The sequence below is a fragment of the Astatotilapia calliptera genome, chromosome 4, assembly GCF_900246225.1.
Source record: "Astatotilapia calliptera chromosome 4, fAstCal1.2, whole genome shotgun sequence".
In the NCBI taxonomy this organism is placed as follows: domain Eukaryota; kingdom Metazoa; phylum Chordata; class Actinopteri; order Cichliformes; family Cichlidae; genus Astatotilapia; species Astatotilapia calliptera.
Genome location: NC_039305.1, coordinates 28,368,514 through 28,387,976, shown reverse-complemented (window position 1 = coordinate 28,387,976; position 19,463 = coordinate 28,368,514).

Here is a 19,463-nt window from a genome sequence, read left to right as displayed (position 1 = left end):
AAATAATTAGCTATGTAGTAAAAAGTGCAGTGCAAATAAAATTATTTGCATAAAGTCACTATCCTAATGGTGGTTTTTTGCCAGGCCTGAGTCATTTATTTTTTCAAATTCCTCATTCAATATTTACAAAATTCCATCACAGATACAAATTTTGGTGAAGTTACGTATGGTTGACATCAATGGACATAACATGTGAAACAAGCAAAAATGGAGAATGTCCCATTCATGGGGAGGTAAAATGAACATAATATATATAAAAAGGGGGTTTCATAACAATGTGTGACAAAATTTCAGATTGTTCAGGTTGGCTAACTATATTTAATGATGTTTTTAAACCTTCTTTAGTATTTTCATTACATAAGTTCAGTCAACCCAAGTTCTCAGATTGGTTCAGACTAAATTTTGAAGCTTAAGTTCCCACTCTCTCCCCTGGGTGGACTGATCATAATACAGATAATATATATATCAACATTGTTATTGCACTTGATCGACATTAGTGTGAATTTACTCTCAGTTTCTCTCCCCTATGTTCCTGCTCCCATCAAAAATTACATGTCTATGCAAACACTATTCCCCTCACATCATCTAAACTCTTGGCTCCTCCCCCTTCTCTGCTTGGTGTTTTGTTTCACAATCACATATATTGGCTGCAGTGAGTGAGAGCATGATTGGCCGAGAAGAAAGAGGAGCATCCCATGAAGATATTTTTTGGCAAACTAGAATGGAAATTCTCTATTATGGCAACACCACCAATTTATACAAACACATGAAATATGATGAAAAACAAAAGTACGCAGCAAAAGAAACAAAGAAAGGAGGATGGAAATCCTCCAGGCAGACCCAGACCCCAGTCTCAGAGACCGAGGTCACTGTCAGAGTTCAGAGAGGTAAAGAATATTCAGGTTTCTTTATAGTGCTGAAAGTTATGCTTCAGTCATGACTCATGTCATGAGCCTTAGTTAATGTTCATTTTCAAAGTGTTAGCAGACTAGTTACCTGTAGACTTATATTCAGATGATGTATTAAATAATAAATATTTAGCCCATTGATTCATATCTATTTCTTCACCAAAACCAAAGGTATACCAAAAGTATCCAGTGTACAAATGGATACAAATGAGCAGTTGAGTAGTTTAACATGTGTTATGGAGCCAGTCTGAAGTGTCCATTAGAAGAAAATCTACTTTGGCATAATTTTTTTTACTGAAATTTGACGTCTTTGTACTGTATATCACATTTATGTACGACGCAGTTTCAGAGTGGCCGTGGGGAAAATTCATTAACACTAACAAACATCAGCAGTACAATCTGTTTTTAAATAAGGCTACATGTGACACCACAGTTTATGAATGACTACAGTTCGGTCGAACTTCACCACCTGAAGGGATTCCCTTTACCTTTCTAAAAGGAACATTAATTACTGCAACTGATGAGAGACAATGAAAAGTAGGTGATTATTAATGAATCTGACAGTGTCCACTCATTATAAAGCAAAATGTCCACTTAAGTCAAATAGGTATTTCACTTAAAATATCTCAACATTACATAGTATATGCCTCAAAAGTCATTTATAGCTGTATACTAAGAAGAGGTTGGGTGCTGCCTCACTGTTCAGCACCACATCTCTACCAAAACAAGCTGCCAGTCAGAATGTGTTGAAGCCAGAAACAATGTGGACTGGACAGATAATCACTGATAGCACCTATGCACTGATGACATGTTACCTCAGGGTTGGGTTTATTCTTGATCTCTTTTGGCATATTTCCACACACCAAACCCCAGTTGATGGGGCTACTGATGAAAAGAATAGAAATTAAATTTATGGGATCTAAATCAGGTTGTAGAATTTAAGGTGATAGTTACTGCTGATAAACACACACGAACACACATGCTCTCACGCTTTCTAACACAAAGTTATCAGTTCTGATAGTGACACGTTAATGGATTAGCTTCATGTTATGGTGACAATGATAGGGTGGCGTGGGTGTGTGAGTGTGATAAGCAGATTCAATGGACGTATTGATTCTGTACTACTATGCAACATCCTTTTGAGCATGTGCGCCCATTGCTTTGTTTTAGAAAAGAGCACCATGGCTGTTTAAAGCTCTGCTCTTTAGACCTCTAGCTTCAGTGAACTATTTTATAGCAACAATGTATTAAATGAAGTTGTGTCACTGACATATTCTAAAATGACATCTTTGCAGCTATATTCAGCTGTCTGTCCCAGAGACAGTATAACATATAGAAAAAACATCCAGGTCTGAAAAGTAAAGTGTCATAAACCTGGAATTCTTTTAATGGCCATCAAATGGTTATAACTGTGGGTGTGGCTATTAAAGACGTCTGGTCCTATAAGTCTTTGGGCAGCAGCTCCCTTACTTAAGCTCTATAAACACTTCTATGTTCAGTCACTCATTTAAAGTCATATTGAATAAAGAATTAAGGCTATTTTATAAATCTTGGTCATAATATTTTAAATTAAGTATTATCAGCTATACGCTTAATGCCTAATGGCCTTGCCTAAGCAATAGTCTGCTAATACTTTTACTAGTATTAGCAGACTAATAAGCAGAAATGTGTGTCATGTGATGGTTTCAAACAGAGTCCAAAACTGTGGGTGGCATCATGGTGGATAAAAAAATCCATCTTTTATACATAATTTTGATTCCAACCAGAAATTTACTATTTGTTCATTTAAACACATTCCAGCTACGTCCTCTACAACTCAAACTCGTTAGGCTTTTGGTCACATCAAAGGTTAAAAGATGATAGTTTTTTGTTTTCTTCTATTCATCTGATCCCCTCTCCCAGGCTCCCCGTGGCCTCCTTTTTCTCTGAAACTTTGCTACCCCATACATTATACTTTGCATTTTTAAAGTTTCAGATCCTTTCTAATGTTCTAATATTGGTCCTGTTTAGATTTGTTTAATCCTTTATTCTTCCAAATACAATCTGAATAGTCCGATCCTTCACTTTATATTTTGGCAGTAATGACAGACTAAGGGCATCTTTTTTTTTTCTTCAGATTTTTTCCTTTTTTCTACGTAAAATAAAATAAAATAAAATAAAATAAAATAAAATAAAATAAAATAAAATAAAATAGAATAAAATTGAATTAAATTAAATTAAATTAAATTAAATTTGCAGGTCCATCTGCATGATTCCTTTTTAGTAGCAATTATAACATTGTTTAAAAAGCCGTCACTTGACCGAGTTGTCTTAGCCAATTATAAGCCCGTCTGTTTCAAAGAGTAGTTGTAAAACACCTAACTAATCAGCTGCAAAGGAATGTTTTATGGTTTTCAGCCAGATTTTAGAGCTCATCACAGCACAGAAACAGCTTTAGTGAAGTTAGAACTGATCTTCTTATGGCCTCTGACAGTGGACTCCTCTCTGTGTTTGCCTTACTAGATCTCAGTGAAACGTTCGATACTGTTGAACACAATATTTTATTACAAAGATCAGAACATGCCATAGACATTAAAGGTACTGCACTGCAGTGGTTTGAATCAGATCTATCTACCAGACATTTTTTTCTTGGAAACGAGGAGTCTTCTTCAAACATTATGGAATTTGTCAGGGTTCTGTGCTGCGACCATTTCTATTTATATCATACATGCTTCCCTTAGGCAGTATTACCCAGCTTTATTTATCCATGAGGCCAGATGACATACACTAATTAGTTATTTTGCAGGAACATCTTAAAGGCATACAGGGCTGAATGACATCTAATTCGCTGCTTCTAAATTCAGATAAAGCTGAGGTTATTGTACGCTGTCCTACCAAATCGTAGAAATATGGTGTCTCAGCAGATACTTTGATATAATCACCTTGGCATTGGTAACATTACGAGGAATCTTTGTTTTAGCCGAATATGTCCTTCTATGCACATATTAAACAAACTGGCAGGACTGCCTTCTTCCATTTGTGCAATTTCTCTAAAATTAGAAACATCCTGTCTCAGTGTGATGCTGAAAAATTAGTTCATGCATTTATTACTTCTAGGCTGGACTACTGTAATTAATTGTTATTAGGATGTCCTAAAAACATCCTGACAAGCTTTCAGTTGATCCAAAATGCTGAAAGGGACCAGAAAGAAAGAGCATATTTTCAAACCCTCCCTTAGTTCTGATGGAGATTAAAAGAGAGTTTTCTGCACTGTTTAGAGTTTACTTGCTCCTGGCTGGTTATCTGATTGTTAGGTTTTTTTTCTCTATAATGGTAGATAGAATAGTTGCCTCAAAGTGCTTTATATTGTAAAGCACCTTGTGACAACTGTTCTTATGATTTGACACTATATAAATAAAACTGAACTGAACTAAACTGCTGGGAATGAAGTGCTTTATTTCCCTTCTGAACAAAGCACTTCATTCCCAGCAGTTCGGCTGGTAGGAAAACTGTGGGTGCTTCTATACTTCCCCCATTTCAAAAATTATAGATTTTCACTGCTTCAGAATATTTATCTAGCCTTTCCTAGATCTATGCCTCGACACAGTCACAACATCGTCATTTCCCCAGGGGACAGGAAATTCTTTCGACCCATTGATTAGATTTTCCTTCTGACAGTTGATTGTTATTTTATATAAAAGCCCAATAGACTCAAGTGAAGTGTCTCAAAGGCTGAGATCTATCTAATAAACTAAAATACATTTTTTTCCTTGTAAATGGGGAGTCTTCGTCAAACACTAAGGTTAATTATGGAGTTCCTCAGGGTTCTGTGCTGCAACTATTTCGATTTATATTATACTATTTATACATACTTCCCCTAGGCAGTATGTGAGTGGGAGAATTCAGCTTCTTCTTTAAAAAAAATCTTACAAATATTATTAAACATTAAAAATAATTCCTTTGCCAGTGTGAGTAGGTTAAAAAAAGGATGGATTGAATCCTTATTAAGATGTGTTTGGAGCATAGCAAATATGAAAAGCTTTAAAGTTTAAAGACTCTATTCATATTTATTATATCTTTGCACCCCTTGAGTTAACTCAGCCACAGGTGAAAAATTACCTGTTTTTCTATAGTAGTCACAATAAACACAAACAAATACACAGTCTAAGACGATATGTTCTAGAACACATGCAAGCAAAAAGGGCGTACAGTCATTTCTGTATGTATTCACACCCACGTGCAAAATGATCGTACACACAGACAGAAGGTCGCCAGTTTAATTAGCTGTTAATTCCCAGAATGCAGCCCAGTCTGGAAGCAGAGAGATCAGGCTGCTTCTTTCCTCTCTCAGCAGTATATGTTTGCTCTGCTATCTGATTTCATGAAGTTAAGGCTGATGGTGACATGAAGCTGCAATTTGCCCACAATTTATTGAGTGAACTGGAGTGGAGAGTATACAGTATTTCACAGCTGGCTGAAACTACAGTCCTAACTAAAACGGCGCTGCTGAACTTGACTGGAGAAATGACTCTTCAGCTCAATATGAATTATGCCATTTTTTAATGTTTTAAGCAATTTCCTGAATTGGATCTAACCTTACCTAAAAAAAGGAAAAAGAAGTTTTATTACTTATTATTATTATTACTTGTAGCAGGTGAAATGATGCTAGTGTTGCAAAGTGGAGTTAGTTAGAGTATTGTATTGTATTGTATTGTATCTTTATTTCAGACATATACAGAAAAAAAACAATATAATATATACACAAGTACACATACTTGCATTTACAAATACGAATATATATGTAAATACACACACGTATGTGCTCAGATAAAACAAAAAAAGAGAATAGAGTTAGTTAGCTTTGAGACAATTGAAATATCAATACAGAATACGGAAACTGAGTCAGCCACAGAGAGTATAAAAGACAGACATAGCTACCACAGTCATCTGTTGGTTTCTAAAGTTCTCTTTTCAAACCTCAAAATTAGCATCAGTTTTATCACTATATCCTGTGGGTGCGGGGTGGCGGCTATATAGCTAGCTATAATTCACCTATGCAACATGTACTTTGAGTTGGAGTTACTTTGTCATGTCCAAGACAGCTTTGCCATTATAGTGACATTTGCTTTATACTCAGTCATACAGCATGCTGGTCCCTCCGTTTTGTATACCATATATGACATACAATACATACAACAGAACAACATAATAAAACAGGACAGTCATATTTCATCACTGTTTTGGCTTATGCTAGCTCGTGCTTGCACTCGGCTAATGCTTCACCTATACAGAAACATAGAATACCTCTTAACCAAACAGCGTTGGGTAATTATTACCAACGGTTTTATAAAAGAACATTTTTAAATGTAGAACTGCTATATTTGTATCAAGACTGAGCACCATACTGTGCCTGGTCAAACCATCCGCATGTGAAAATATCTAGATGGGCAAAAACCACTATGCACTATCTTTTCCAAAATTATGAAAAACAGTATTTTACTCAAATGTTTCCTGACATAAATGAGATTTAACAAAATAACTGTACACATGTAAACACATGCATGTTGTTGTGAATATTCAAAATGTCCTGTTATGGAAAAGCTATTTATCTGCAAGTTATGTAATTTACTTACTCATTTAGAATTAAAGGAAAAATGTGAAATTTTGACAGTGTCCTGATTCACTGACTTTTATAAAAACAGGTAGGTCATCTGGGCTACACTAGTACAGATTGGACTGCATTTAGAAAGACAGCACATTGTTTTTACCCACATAAAACATAAGCAAATTATCAAACATAAAGACATTCAGGAAACATGATACACACATACATACATACACACACTGACGTTTAATAATGGTGTCAACAGAAGCTGTGGTGATAGTGATGGATGGGGGTGGGACCTACAAAGGGCAATTGAATAACCTCTAAACCAATGAGAAGAAAGCTAAATGACCTTTGGACCAATCACAGCACTTCCAGATCAAAGGTGATCTGAGGGTAAGCGCACAGACAATCTGTCCATCTGGGAATGAATAGATGGAGGAGAAATTGTAGGCACGAAGAAAGAAGGAAAAAAATCCTCTTTTTAAGTTAGTAATGTAGCAGTAAATAATGAGTACCAGTTGTGGTTATCTTTGTCATAATTTATACATTTGTTCCAAAGACCTCCAACATCTATACTGTGTTAGATAGAATGTATATAATATGTAACTATTTATATAAAAAAAGACATTCGTGTATCAGAAAGATGCAACTTCACATGAGAGATAGTGGCCACATTGATGCAATCCAATGAAGACTAGTGACCATGTGACACTTCTTAAAGTGAAGAAGAGAGTAACAAGAGAATAAATAAAATGTAAATCATGAGCAGAGCGCACATACCATATTCGCAGGGTATCTATGAGTCATTAATCCAATTCAATTAAGTTTTATTTATTTTTGAATATCAATGGTTATTTGTAGAAAATGTAATTTAATGTATAGGTGGTTACAACAGCTGCCTGAAGGTGCTTTATATTGTAAGGAAAAGACCATACAACAGGCTCAGGGAGGGCAGCAATATGCTGTTTGTGGGGTGAGGACAAGTGTCGTCTGGAATGATCTCGAAAGATATTTTTGAAGATTGTATTTTATCTGGCATTGCAACAGTTATGAATACATATCTGCATGATTTTTAGATTTCTATTTTCAAGTTTAACTTTATATGGATAAAAGAGGGGCAGAACTGGCATCTGTTGTTAACTACAAAATCCTAAGAATATAGTGACTTTCTTTAACCATCATTCAATGGGTTCTGTCAAACTCTATGTCACCCAATTTCCTTCGGGGTCAACCTTCAGGATCAATAAAGTTTTATTGAATTGAAAATGCCCTTGGTAAGTTTTTCAAACATATTATGCAAGGCATTTAACAAAACTGTGTGAGTTTGTGTGTGTGAGTGTTGAAGGGGTGCACTTCACCATTACAGCCATGTGTTAAACATTACAACCAATCAGAGGGTGTAACACACAAATGCACAAACGCTCATGTGGATCGAGTGGGTAAATCAAGGTATGTGGACTGCAACACAGTCAAATTGATGGATAGGAAATAACACAAACACACACAGTTCGTTTTATTTACAGCTACTGTCAGGTGACTGAGATTGATTATAAATGAACACTGGCTCATGATTAGCTTGAACACGATGGTGTATGTTTGTGTGTGTCTTTGTGTGGGTGTGTAAGCGACGTATACTTCTGTGTTTTGTAGGTTGATTGGCTTCACATTTATGAAGAGAATAATGAATTGCAGTGGTGTGTGTGTGTGTGTGTGTGTGTGTGTGTGTGTGTGTGTGTGTGTGTGTGTGTGTGTGCAAGTGTGCAAGTGTGCAAGTGTGTAAAACTGCATGAGATGAGATGCAGACCTCAGCCATTAACAAGTGGTTGTAATTAGCTGTATTACCCACATAAATTACACATGCACACACACACACACACACACACACACACACACACACACACACACACACACACACACACACACACACTATTATCATCATCATCATCATTATCATTGTGTGGGCATGCTCAGGTTTCTGTTTCTGTTTCTGTATAGTTTATAATATTCTTACATGTCAAATGTTTTCAAATGTTTTTAATTGTACTTTGTTTGGAAAAGTACTATGTAAATAAAGTTATTATTTTATCTTGATTGTACATCATCATCCTCTTCATCCTTTTGTTATGTCAAGATTACGTGTTAAATTCTGAACAGTCATACGAGTGGATACTGCACAGAGCCCTCATCCTCTCAGGCCTCTGGTAGAAGAGATGAGTTTGGAGAAGAAGACATACACACCACACCAACCCTCAGGATTGTGTATACTTGATTTCCCTCCTCCAACCACCAGTCAAGGTGGCTGGAGGAGGGCAAAAGACAAATTTGAAAAGTTAGACAACCCAATATTATTCTTGCTTGTGAACACAAACAGCTGTGGACATGACTGCATATCAGAGCCAGATTATTTTTCCTCATTCAGCTGGGATCAGTTTGCCCTCCTGAGTAGAAGTATTTATGATGTGGTGTATTTTCAATCAAGTGTACTTTTTATAATTACCCCCTGGAAAATTCATGTAAAATGTTTTCTTCCACGAGTTGTTTAAGAAAGAGTTTCCACCCCTGTCAGACAAAAATCAATACTTAACCTGAGCTTCCCCAGTTAACAGTGTGGCACAGTGAGATAAATGCCACATACTGATTTTGTTTTAACTGAATGACATGCCAAAAAAAGAGTTAACTTAAGTTCTGTGATCAAAGTCAGACATTCAACTATTGTTACAACAGCTTCCAGTTTATGGAACAGTTTCCAACCCTGTTTTTAAACTGTTGTTGTTGTTGTTGCTTGGAGTGCCTTGCATAGTGTGTCTCCTCTATTACCCACATCTGCTAAGTCCATACAGAGAAGGAGGGAACTCTGTTACATTTATTGAGCTCATCAGCAAAGTCGGGGAGTGTGAGATATAATAAAGCTGTGAACGAACTCGTTCTACAGCATCACTGACTGCAAGCTCTAACTTGTAAATGATGCAGTGAATGATGGTAAGGTTAGGGTTGATCTCTCAGTAAGCACTGTTCCTGTCTCTCCAACCCATTACAGCAGCTGCACCATCAGGATATCTTGGGAAATCCCCCAGGAAATCCCCTCCCCCATTCCCCACAACAAATCATACCCCAAAGTGTGCTGATACCTCTTCAACACAGTAGTTAGATAGTTCAGATAAAAAGTCATTGCAATGTTCTTCAAACACACACACACGCACGCACACACGCACGCACACACACACACACACACACACGCGCACGCACGCACGCACGCACGCACGCACGCACACACACACACACACACACACAACTTCACTGTGAGGTAGCACAGCTCCCACAAACACTCCAACACCAAGCTGCCATCACACGTCAGTCAAAGTCTGCCATGACCAATCAGAAAGGCCTGTCACTTCCCTTTTGTCCTGGATACCCTATGGTTATTGTTTAGACAAGCAGAACAGACAGCCATTCACACAACTGTGTGCGTGTGTGTATGTGTGAAAATATGAGTGTGAATGCCACTGTGACAATCATTGAGAAGCTCTGGCAACCACTGGATCAAAGCAGACTGAGGCACCATGTAGCAATGTCATGGTAACATCACAAGACTTTTTTACTACTTTTCCATAAAACACTCTTTTCAACACATACAGACACACTGAAATGCTTGTGTAAGGTTATATAGGATTTCAACTTATACTCACAATTATACTTTGCACAGTTCACAGTCTTGCAGTTACCACGTACCAGAACTTTCTTTAGCAGCACACCAAAAGCAAGGCCAAAATTTCAAACCAAACCTCTGTTCACGTCTATTCAATCATTTCTTTTGTCATCTGACATAAGATTTATTTATTTTTTTATAATTAACTCTGCATTTTCACACAGTGGAACAAACAGTCTTGCTACCTCTGGTTTAAATTCAGCAGTCATTTGAATCGGGCCAAATATTTTTAAGATAAAAGGGAGGTTTGGTTTCCAAGCGTTTCTTCAGCTTCCATGGCAACATGATATAATTAACCAACCCCTCCCAATGAATGACAAACTTGAGCTGATAGCTGTTTACTTTCTGGGTCCTGCTGAAGCCTTGACAGGTAGCTTTCACCATCGTTTCTCCAGACAGATCTCTTTTCTTTTTTCTTTTAGTGAGTTCTGGCGTCTGGCATTTCTCCACACAAGGAAATGTTCCAACCCCCCTCCTCCCGGTCACAATTTTTGTTTATCCTTCGTACTAGTAACTGCAACCTTTGACGTGTACAATTTGTGTATTTTCTATAGAATTTACTAATGGAGCAAAATAAATAAATAAATCAGCTATTTTGTGTATTCATGTCCAGGGCATAAGGCCCAAGGCTAAGCCTTACAGGGCACAATTTTGGAAGCTCTGCTTACCTAATGGTGAGACGCAGAGCTGTGCTTTGGTGTGACTTTACTATTCTAATCCAAATTTCACACAATTAATATGCTATTAATATGCTTATTACACAGACTTCATACAATAGAGAGAAATGGCACCTTTCACCATCGTTTCTCCAGACAGGATCCTGAAATTAATTATTTTTTTTAAGCCAAGTATGACTTATAGCGGAGTGCCCAAGTAAGTGTCTGGAGTAATTTTAAGAGTGGTAAGACTCATTTTTGGAAGCCCAATACTTATAGAAAAGAACACTGAATAACGTACTGTTAATGTCTGGCCTGGGAAATGTCATTTATTTGTCTTTAGGTTTTTGCATCACCTAGTGGTTAAATAAGTGAATAGCAAAAATATAACAAAAAAAACTAGCATACTAATTCCTTGTAATATTTATAATTTAAACTGTGAAAATTAGATTTTAAAACAATGTAATATTTATGGTCAGCAAAAAAAACAAACAAACACCTGGACTCAACTATGGTTTTAGACCAAATAATAAATAAATAAATAAATATGAAAAAATTAAATTAGATGGCACTGTAGGCCTTTTACTTGTTTTTTTTGTGAAACTGAAAAACAAAAACAAACAAACACATATGTACACACATGCTTACACACATATATAACCAAAGATTCTTCGGTTTATTTAATTCAGATCATTTTTCTGCTTCCTGGCTCTTTCACCTCCAACCCTTCTTCTCATTCCCGCTCCCTCTATTTATCAGCAGCCTGTCTCTATATGTTTACATTCACACTGGGATAAATGGTTTTTCTGTTGCTAATTGCGGCTGTGTGTTTTTCTGTTGGCTGGTTTTGTGTTTCTCCAATCAGAGCTCTGAGATCCTGCATGGAACCTGCTTGTTTTTTCAAGCACAGAGGCATCATTTATATTGTGTGCGAATGTGTGTGAATGTGTTTGTCTGTGTGACCCAGTTTTTGCTATCTCATGGGCCTAAAACGTGCCCCCAGATTCAAAAGATACTTAGAATTTACAGCTCTGTATCCAATTACATTTCATTTTAGGAATATGCCACAGATACAGGTTTAAGGTAATGTTTAAACTCCAGAATCCTAATTTCATGACGAGGTTGGTAAAAAAAAAAAAGTATATTAAAGTAATAACTGATGAGTACCAAGAAGTGGGCGTGTAGCTGTAAGAAGCCAATGACAAACAAGAGTGTTTCATTCGAGGGTGGGATGTTTTTTTTGTTGTTTATATTCACTGATTCATCTTCATCTTTGGCCAGATGGTGGCATAACAGGCTGCTCTGTTTCTTCCAGCCAAGACTGGGTTAGATTTTGTTTAGTTTGTATTTAGTGAAAAAGATGGAATACAGCCGCCCAGCAGTATAAAGGTTCTCTTTTTGCCTCTCATTAAGGAATGATGGAAGTTCGATGATGAGGCTGTTTATGGTCCTGTTGTGGGGCCAGTTTTGGTGGGCACAGGTCTGGATCACTATACTCTGAGAAGATTATGTTTTTAACTGCTTCTGGTGCTGATCAAAACTCACCATGTCTATTACTATAAACACAGAACTTGATTTAACATGTTTAAATAGTCCTGACACATCTGATACAGACTATGAAAGCAGGTTAAACAACACAGTCCAAAGATCTCCAAAAAGATCTCTGTTGTACCTGCATGGACACCAGACCTTCTGTGATCGTTTAACCTCTACTCTTTAACTTTTCAGTCATGGGTCCCTCCAGGTATCTATTTATTTTTTAGATATGAAAAATGTATTGATCTTTTTGTTTAAATTCTCAGCCAGTTTGTTAAAATGTTTCACTGGTGCTTTTGGCAAGTTTTTAGTGGAAACACCTAGCAGTCTCCAGGCATTCAGCTGGGTTCTCTCTTAGTTGCTCTGGAGATCTCTGGAGGTTTCTGGAAACTGTGCCTGCCTGCTGTTGTTGGCAGTGACTCTTTGCCTGTCACTTTACTCATTATGGTGTCACAGGCTTGGCGTTTTGAAAGTGCTAATTAATTTTTACAGCCAGGGTCCCAGCTGGAAAGCACTGTAGAAAAGTAACGTAATTACATTTCCACATCACCTAAAGATGAGGGTTTGCAGACAGAACATTTGGCCATGCTCAGACAAACCCAATCAAAACCTGAGACGTCATCTACTCTGTTTCTTTAGGAACAGGGTTATGTCATGGCGAGACATTACGATGCCAAAGAAAAAAGAGACATAACTATTGGCCACAAGAGTTCCTAAAGTAATTTATCAGTCCCGGCAGCCTACTTGTAGTCTAAAATAATGTTGTCTAAAGTTACCTTGACTCACTGGACCTCCAGCCAAAAAATTAAGTCAGACAGAAAAAGAATTCATGGAAAGTTGAAAGGTTTCTATACATATATTACATATATTTTGTCTATTTACTGTACAGAAAGATACAGATATAAGCTTCTTTTGACCTTACAGTCTCCCAAAGACTTACCATTCAGGTTTTCCTTGTATATCAAGTAGCACAGTTAGGGTTGGGGAGTTGATCAAATGGAACTGTCATTACTTTTGTAATCACACAACAAATTGTAACTTCAGCTATTAGCCAGCTTCACAGTGACCTAGTTAGAAGTTCTATTAGTGAAATTGTTGAGATCTCTCACCGTCCACTGTCACCCGCCTTTCACCAGTCAGGCAAAGATGGCTTGTAATTAAGATATTTTTGCATTTGCACGAACTAGTGGAAATGTATTCGCTTTTTCTTTTTCTTTTTCTTTTGGAAAAAGCGAATAACTTCCCAACGCTGCTCCTAAATAAGACTGGAAGTGCAGCAGAACTTTAACAATAAATGTAATGTAAACTTTTCCTCTAGAAGTCTATTTGCTGACTTTATTCTGTTTAGTTTGCTTTAATCAAGATGAAAATGATTAAATGAAGGAAATGGATGACTGGGAAGACACACACACACACACACACACACACACACACACACACACACACACACAGAGAGAGAGAGAGAGAGAGAGAGAGAGAGAGAGAGAGAGAGAGAGAGAGAGTTTTGACCGCCCACCTCTCTCACCAATGTTAAAACTAGGTCTCTTTATCAATTTTCATCCCTCCCACTCTCTCTCTCTCTTTGTCGTGCTCTCTCTCTCCCCTTCATGCACACTATGTCTCTCTCCCCTTCTGTCAACAACCCTCACTGGTGATGTCAGAGCTTAATTAACCAATCACCAGGAAGCCAGTCCATCAATGTCACGCACTTGGCCAATCATTTGCCACATTCAAATTCTCCACAAGCCAATCGCAGCGAGCCTGCCTCGGTTGGTTTGTTGTAAAACAAGGAAAAAGAGTCTAATCTGCTTACATGCAGTACACATATTAGGACAGCATGATGTGTTTTCATGAATAAAGGAAGGTACTCAAACAATATGGGGAGGTGGGAAAGTCTGGTCCATGTTTGACAAGTAGTCCCTGTCTCTCTCTCTCTGTGCATGTGTGTGTATAGATATACATACATATATTTTCCTCTACCACACACTTAGACACACACATCAGTGCCAAATCAAACAAAGTGACTAATTTTAAAAATTTTATGTCAGTAAAAGGCAGCTCCCCTTCTGTATGTAAACACCTGCTGTAATAAGAGCCAGACCATCCTGAGAGACTGGATGATGATGTTGATCATGTTTTTTTTCCCTGTCAAGTTAGAATAAATTCAGAACACATTCATTACATTACAGCCTTCTCACCCTTTAACAGTAGAGTATATTTTCCATCTCTTTGTATTGCTGAAGTGCACTGCATCTCATCTCAGTGTCAGCTGTCACAAAACTGGCTCTCTAGAGCAAATGTGAATGACTTTTATGTGCTTATGCATGCATAAACACATAAAAGGTCATTCACATTTACTTTAATGTGGCCTTTTTCACACTGATCAACAGCTAAAGAACCTTTAATGTCACAGTGAAAACTACATACTGGATACACAGTGCTGTGCAAAAGCCTTGAGCCACCCCCTTATTTCTTTGCATTTTATTTCCAAGGAGCCAGACCTTCTTATCATTTTTAAAGTGATATTGAACAACAGTTCTCCAGCTTTCAGAAGGTTTTCTTTGGACATTGGGTACTTTTCCACTCATTTTCGGTCCAATCCTTGTGTTCAGCTTTTTCAGAGGAATGTTTTTTTTTTTGCTTATATAGAATCATTCAGACATAAAACAAACGTAACGTAACCTAAAGGATGAAGTGATCTGGTGTCTACACATATTATACCAGACAACGCAGTAGATAACCAATTTTAAATTGTATTTTTTGCCACTTTGTTACTAGCAACCTGTCAAAAAACACTTAATTTGTTCTAATTTCTTCAATTGACTCTACAAAAGGTTTCAAAGTTAACACAGTTTGACAGGCATAAAATTGTGTTTTTGTATCAGCAAGGTGACTCCCAAAGAGCTATTAGCTAAAAACTATATCTCAGCATGATGTGTAGCGTGTCCTTAAAAAGTGGAGGGCAAAACAAGAAGTGGCACACCTATAAAAATATATACAGCAAATGAAAGGTATCTGAAAGACATGTCCTTAAGAAACAGGAAAAACTCCAGCAATAGCCTGACACAGGGCCTGAGAGATGCATTAGGACCTTCCATCTACTATTCATTTATTGGTTACTGAAGCTTTGCTAGAAATCGCCTTAGTGGAAGTTAAAATGACAGTAAACAAGTAAAAGTTACGCAAATTACACAAGAACTGAAATGAAAATCAGTGGCAATGGGTCTTGTGGAGTGATGAATCCAAATTGGAAATTTCTTACTCAAATTATTATTCAAATTATCAGTGAATGGTGTTGGTGATCATGCCAAAATTGATGGAAATATCAATGTAGAAAAGTGCCATCAGATTTTGATCAATAATGCGATATCATCAGGAAAGCATCTGATTGGCGACAGCTTCATTTGTCAGTATGACAGTGATCCCTAACGGGTAGAAAAACACACAATAGAACATTATCATTATCTGCCTCCCCACAGCAGAGACCTCAATATTATTTAAGTAGTGTGTCCTAAGAGAAAATGGAAAAGAACCCTGGAAAACTATTCCAGAAAACTACTGACAGAAATTCTAAGAAAGCTTAAATAAAACTGTTTAGGCTGTGTTAAAGAATAAAGATGATCGTACCAAATATTGACTTTCAAGGTTGTCAGAATTGTACACACTCTGTTTTGCCTTACTCCTTTAAGTATATTAGCCCATGTTTCAATAAACCTGTTTCCTAGTTTCCTGACAAAATCCATCCATCCATCCATCCATCCATTCGCTTATCCTTTTCAGGGTCGCGGGGGGCGCTGGAGCCTATCCCAGCTGTCATAGGGCGAGAGGCAGGGTACACCCTGGACAGGTCGCCAGTCTGTCGCGGGGCCAACACACAGGGACAGACAACCATTCACACTCACATTCACACCTAGTGGCAATTTGGATTATCCAATTAACCTATCCCCACAAGTTGCATGTCTTTGGATGGTGGGAGGAAGCCGGAGTACCTGGAGAGAACCCACGCAAACACGGGGAGAACATGCAAACTCCACACAGAAAGACCCCGGCCTGATGGTGGAATTGAACTCAGGACCTTCTTGCTGTGCGGCAACAGTGCTAACCACCGTGCCACCGTGCTGCCTTCCTGACAAAATATCAAGAAATAAGGAGTGGCTCAAGACAATGATAGATGGTAAGTAAGAGATGGTAAGAGATGGACAAATCCCTCCACATTCTGAAACTGCAACTATGTTTAGATAAAAGTCTTCTTTGTCTTTTGACTGTTCCCTTTAGGGGTCACGACAGCATATCATTTGACTCCATCTCATCCTATCGCTAGAATCCTGTTCTGTGACACCATCTCTCTGTATGTCCTCCTTCGCTACATCCATGAATCTCCTCTGGGGTGCTCCTCATTTCCAACTGCTGGGCAGCGACATATTCACCATCCTTTGTCAAATATATTACCATATAAAGCACCTTAAGGCAACTGTTGCTTTGATTTGGTGCTATATAAAGAACAAAGAGAGCAAAGCACTCTGTTGTAGAGATACGGTACTATGAGGTCTTTAAGATGAGATGGGGCCTGATTATTCAAGACCTCATATGTGAGTGTGAAGAGCAGCTACATACATATATACATATTTGTTTAATATACACACTGACGGCCATATCCTGAACAAAAGTAATGCCATCCAGGGTAAGTATCTGGTTAGACAACTAGTTTCTAAGATTTTTAAGGTCAAGTAAAGTAATGTTAGTTTCATCTGAATTTTTGCTCTGTGCAGAGGACACACCAAACACCTTCTACATCTGTACTGTTCCAGTCCCCCCCCCTACTCCCAGAGCATGCTTCGGCATCTGTATGTTGTGCAACATTCTTCTTTGTTGAACTCTCACTATTTAATTCTTGCCTCTGCCTTCACTTGCTTTCTCTGATTTCTAAAGTCCTATTACAGACTACCATCCAACGTTAGACAGCTATATTTTCCCCTGATGCAACTTTGAAGTCTTCTGTCTCTTTCAGATTGCACCTTCTGCAGAAGATGTAATCTAGCGGTCCCCAACCTTTTTTGCGCCACGGACCGGTTTATGCCCGGTGTTGTGCAAAATCTGTTAGCATCCATACTTCTGCATTTCTCTCCTTAACACCCTACCTACTCTTTCACAGTCTTCTCCATTGTCTTTTTTTTTTTAATAAATAGACCAGTTTTTATATAGCTTTTCTGCTCTATCTGAACTTCACACAAATTGTACATTCACCAACCTGCATCTATCTAACATTCAACATTAATGGGGTTAGTATCTTGGTATGCAGACTGGAGGAGACTGGGATCAAACCACCAACCTTCCGGTTAGTAGGCGACCTGCTCTCCTACCTGAGCTACAGACACCCCACACAGACCGCTCTTATCATCAATCTGTTCCCCCATAGATCAATCAATCTATCTATGAAACTGTATATAGTAATGTATATAGTAATAGTGTTTTTACAGCTTAGTAAAAACTTAGCAAAAACCTTTTGTAGACCCCTTGTAAGTAATCACCCCTCCTGCAGCCACCTGTGTTAGGAATCACATGAGATAAAAGGAGCACACTTGTGTAAAGTCTAAGAGTTCCAGTCTCTGTGTATAGACACTATAGATACTCATATATTTGTATTGTAAATATGTGTATTTGTCTGTATTCTGAGTATATTTTTCAATCTGTAAAACACATCTGCGTAAATAGTTTGAAGACTTCACTATCTTTTTTTTTTGTGACTGCTGCCTTTAGGGGTCGCCAGATCCTATATGCAAAAGTGCTTTCGGTTCTGGAAAAATGCATCTTCATTTTGTGTTGTCAGCAGCTGAGGTGGCAAAAGCACAGACTTTCTTTACTTACCTAGATGTACAGATAGCTGCAGTACTTCAACAATAAAAAGCTGAAGTACTGCAGCAACGTTTTTATTTAAGTAAAAGGGAAAAAGTACAGGCTTTCAAATGTACTTAGATTAAGAAAGTAAAAGGTAGCTCCTTAATGGATAATTCTACTAACAGCTTTTGTGCAAAGGTAGCTGAACCTTGGGATATGTTAATATGATAATAAAATAATATTAGTACATGATAATACAAAAATTGTTCAAATTTAAAGTCTAATTCTAATGAATTTACTTAGCTTGAAGTGTGTTGTCTAGGACACATGCAGTGAAAAATATTTTATATATATATATATATTTATCTTCCCCTGATTTGTAGAGGGTGACTTTACCTCCACACATAAACAGTAAAATAAGATCAGTCAGGCGTTGAAGTGGAATTCAGCAGGTTGGGAAACCCGAAGGTCAGTGTAGTGGTTCAGCATGGAGAAAAGAATCACAACTTACAATAATTTCTAATGTGAGCTTCAGTGGGTTTTCTTAGTGTACACGTTATGATCAACTGACCTGCTGCTCTTTGTGGATTTACACAGCTAAACTTAACAAGATGTCTGCAGTTTCACTAGCTTTGATGGTTCATGTCCATCCTCTGCACTGAAAGTCTTTATACTATACAGTATGCGGTTGGTATAAAGCTGGAATTCAGTGATTGAGTCTGAATTCATCATTGTAAATGCAAATTTATTTCTGCATTTAATATAACCTAAATCTTACCATGAGCACCAAAGCCACTGTGCACAAGTCCAACACAGAACTTTACTGTGAATTCACCACAGTACTGCAAACTAACCTGTTTATCCTGAACAAAACTACCCAGTATTTTCAGGCAACATCTGAATAACACAAAGTTTGTATAGCTTTGCTTTGCAGAATACTTCACAACATGAAAATATATAATTCCTCAACACATATCATATACACATGCAATATGTGATCAAAATTAAGACATTACAAGTAGGCTTTAAATTTGCAGTTCATCAAACACCCCTGAGCAGCCCTTACCTTTAAATCTAACCTCTCGTCTTTCTGTTTTTCTTATCTTTCTCCATCTCTGAGTGAAGTTAGCTCTCTCTCTTTTCTCTCGATGTGAAATACAACAGCTGGATCTTTAGCTGCAACACACTGTGAGACAAACTGCACACAAACAGTTTGTGTGTTTGCTGATGTTTGT